The sequence below is a fragment of the Nycticebus coucang genome, chromosome X, assembly GCF_027406575.1.
Source record: "Nycticebus coucang isolate mNycCou1 chromosome X, mNycCou1.pri, whole genome shotgun sequence".
NCBI lineage: Eukaryota > Metazoa > Chordata > Mammalia > Primates > Lorisidae > Nycticebus > Nycticebus coucang.
The window spans coordinates 71,048,256-71,052,369 of record NC_069804.1 but is presented as its reverse complement, the minus strand read 5'-3'; the positions used below and the strand labels follow the sequence as shown (position 1 = coordinate 71,052,369).

The 4,114-nt window shown below is 42.1% G+C and overlaps 1 pseudogene across 1 annotated transcript; it reads right to left on the bottom strand.

The window, feature by feature from the left end:
* Window positions 1–2,235: 2,235 nt before the first annotated feature.
* Window positions 2,236–3,755, bottom strand: LOC128577653 (glycylpeptide N-tetradecanoyltransferase 1-like; annotated as a pseudogene). Its single transcript, XR_008377606.1, has one exon. The product of XR_008377606.1 is annotated as a glycylpeptide N-tetradecanoyltransferase 1-like (transcript).
* Between the last annotated feature and the right edge of the window lie 359 nt (window positions 3,756–4,114).

The window sequence follows — 4,114 nt, the reverse complement described above, 5'->3', positions numbered from 1 at the left end:
TCAGGAGAGACTCTGACGTGAGAGAGTCAAGACAAGTTGTTCCCTCATCAGCCCCTCTACAAAAAACAACTCAGAGAGTTCCTTGGAATGACAGGTCACTGTTAAATATGGATTCCGTGATATGGAGATCTGGCTAAGCCTCTGTACAAGATCTTAAAAGGAGAAGAGATAGAGGAGCTAACATAGGGTAGGGAACATGAAAAATCCTTCCAAACCTGAAAACCTGTTCTTTAAAATGTACCTGCCTTGAGAATACCTGATTTAAAGAAACCTTTCTTTCTATATCCTTTCATTGTGTACACAATTATGACCATCCTTTTCTTAATGTTTGGACCCTGCCTGTTCAACCTCATTATCAAGTTTTTGTCTTCCAGGCTCCAGCAGTTCCATGTTAAGATGGTGGTAATGCAGAGATTCCAGCAAATACTAAGGAAAGCTTTTGACCAAGTGGCCAGAAACTTCCAAATTCCCTCCCAAAAGAAAAAGAACCTTAGAGTAGGGAACCTGAGGAGCATCCCTGATAGGTAAGCCAATGCTCCATTTTGACAGCAAGAAGTAAGGAGTTGTTATTATCCATTTTCCCTTCAAGATTTCAGGACTATAGCTTATCCCAGGGGGAATGAGAAGAGACACTGAGATGCAGAGAGGTCAATGAAAGCCTTGCAGGCAATCCTAACACTCTGGGAGGCCAAGACAGGTGGATTGCTTGAGCTTAGGAGTTTGAAACCTCAGTAAGAGTAGACCCTGTCTTTAAAACTAGCCAGGTGTGGTGGTGGGTGCTTATAGTCCCAGCTATTTGGGAGGTTGAGACAAGAGAATCACTTAAGCCTAGGAGTTTGAGGTTTCTGTGATCTATGATGCCACGACACTCTACCAAGGGTGACAAAGTGAGAGTCTGTCCCAAAAAAACAAAACAAAACCTCTCTTTGTTACCCTGAAACTTATGTGGAGTATTTTTACTTTTTAGCCACATTGCCTGTGCCACTCCAGTTTTTTTCAGTTTCCACTCATTTTTGCTTTCAGTTACTGCTGTGCCTGTGTTCAACTTTCTAACTCAGCCAAATAATCGAACCACGTGAGTTATGCACTGCAACACTGACTCTCTAGCAAATCTATACAAGAATATTATTCCACTGAAGTTCCTAGTGATAAAAATTTGGTAACAAAATGAATGCCCAGTAACGGGAATTATTGAATAAATCATAGTACATTCACAAAGGGAATGCTATGTAGCTATTATGAATAAAGAATTAGAGTTATACCAAATGACTTGAAGGATTTTCAGTGAGATATTTTTGAATATAGTAAATTAAAGTCTATATAAAATTACCTCATTTAAATAAATCTATGCATAAGAATATTTTTATATATGAAGAGAAAGATATAGTATATTAGCATGGAGTTTTTGAATAATGGGGAGCAGGATTCCAACAAAAAAGACTATTCAACATTTCTCCAATATTGATGTGTTCAAATTTATATAGTTAATAACAATAAAATGCTATAAAATTGGAAAGTGATAAGGACACATAGGCATGGTACTAGTACTTAAGATCCATCTGGGGTCACAATCCTCTAAGTAGATCAGTCCCCCAACCCTGATTAGTGGAAGATCAAGACTTAATTCTCAGCTCCTTGTTCATGGGTTCCCAAGCTCTAGCCTCTCCACTTTATGTATAGGTCAACTACAGAGCAAAATAGAGTAGCACTGGGTCATTTGATGCAAGAAGAAAATGAGACACAGTAAGGTGAACAACCAAAAATCAGTTGTGCTGTTTCAACTCAAAATTTGTAAGTGGAACCAGCAGGAGTAAGCTGGTTCCTACATGTCAAAACTTGACACCTGATCCTCAATCACTTAGGATTTAGCCTTTAAACCCTGTGTTAATTTCCTCTATAGGTAGGGGTGGGGGAAGGACCTTTGGCAATTTTCTTTTTTTTAAATATATATGTACTTTTATTATTCACCCATTAACTCCATAATATGCCAATCACGAACTAGTTTTCAGCAGTTGCATTCATTTGATCACGGCTGCATGAAGATGTGATTAACTGGAAAACAGGGAGACCAGTGACATGGTCAAAGGTGACATCATGCAGCCCACGCCATTGCAATATAATTGTCAAGTTCGCTGGCGGTTTTGTAAAGCCGATTCAGCTCTGTTCCCTTTGCCAGAGATTCACACATTTGTGAAAATTGGACCAATTTGTGGGGTTCCATTTCCTGGTTGGACTTCTCAGTGGCTTTATCCAGAATCTCACTGGTGACTGGTTATTGTAGCACCTACCCAACCTTCTCTGCCCCCATGCTGGGGCACTTCCAATTGTAAAGGTAATACTGCAGGTTGCCATCCCCTATGCTGAACTTGAGCTTCTCCAGGAAAGTTTTGTTCTCCATGAGATCCAGTGCATTAAACACGTTAAACCCTTTCATTTTGGCGAGAACAAGAGCGTCACTCGTGAGGTCTAGAAGAGGGGTCTGGGTGTGCACGTTGTAGAAAGAATAAGCAGCTTTTAGACTCTTGTGGGTTGGATGGTTCATGATGGTGGAGGGAAACATATAAAAGCTCAGGAAATCTGTCACCTCTACATTTGCATTCTCCACCAGGCAAGTGTCAATGATATTCTCCTGGGGGTAGAACCAGTGCTCCACCTCTTCCTGGTTCATGACTGGTGAGGTGAAACTGCTTCAAGTACCGAGTGAGGAGCTGGTGCACTACTGGAATGTGCTTTTTTTCCATTGGCCGTAGTCCAGCTGTCTTGGGAGTCTCTGGCAGTTTGTAGAGCTTCGTAGTAGGCTGTATGGTCATATTTCTGCTCAGTGGGAAAACTTCACTTCAATCAGATTCCGTGGGTTTAGGGACAGATGCCAGTACCTGAAGGTGCCAACAGGCTTTGGTAGTACCACACTGGCAGTGTAAACAGCTTGGAAAATGCCCTCCAGGTGAACCCACCTGGTTATCTCTCGGATCAGGACTGGAGCCACCCTCTTGGACCGTAGCTTCTTATGTACACATAAGAAGTTAATCTCTACCATCTTCTTCTCTGTGTCATAGACATGGATTTTCGCTGGGATGTTGCTAATAAACCCAACCAGTTTCCGACTTGAGACCACTCGAACCCCACAGTGCCACTGCGGCAGCCAGCCTGGTGGCCGGAGAGCCCACAAAAGAAATTCTGGGGAATAATCAAATTGGAACATGTTGTCATCATCTTCCACGTAGTTCTCATTCAGGAGGGTGTACAGTTCTTTCAGAACACCACGGTCTCCCAGGTCCAAGGCATCCCAGGTGAAGCCCTGGGGTAGAGTATAGGGCTCCTGCCAGATATTATCTTTGTCAGGTTCCACAGGACCATGGGTGTTCACCACTTCCCCTAGTTTGGGGACAGACTGCGTATCTCAGAACTGGTAGCTTTGCTTGCTAGCCTCCTCCATGGTTTTCTCAGGTCCCTGACCCACTGAGAACAACTCAATGGCCTTCTGTATTTCCTGGATCCTCTCTGCTGGCAAGGAGTTCATCTTCACAGGCTGATCTTGGGCTGAATCTGTCTCGCTGCCTTTTTCTTTCTTCTTTTTTTTGTTTCTTTTTCTTCTTTTTGGCTCCAGTGTCATTGGCTAGATTCAAACCATCCCGGTTGTAGCTGTTACCTTCCTCATTCTCGCAATTGCTGCAGTGCTCATGGCTGTTTCCATTCCCTTCCATCATCTGCACCAGCGAAGGTGCAGGCGGCTTCACTGCTGTCTCACTCTCATCCGCAATCTTGAGTCACTCCTTTGGCACTTTTCATTTGAGAAAATACGTCTTCTGTCTTTATCATTTTACTTCTAATATCCAGTTACATTCATTTCTAGTATTTAGTCCCATGTTTCTGGTTTTTCCCATCTTCATTTCCAATATTTCACTCCTAACTCTAGATTAAATTTATTTTTAGAGGCTTCTAAAGCTCCCTCTTACTCTTTTATCCCTATAAACACATTTCCTCTTTTTTCATACTTTATTTATGTCCTGAAATACCACACAAGTTCTCTGTTTTATTTTAGGTTACATGTCTCCTTTTGCTAGAATGTAGGCTCCATGAGAACCAAGACTTTATTCTGTTCACTGGTGCATCC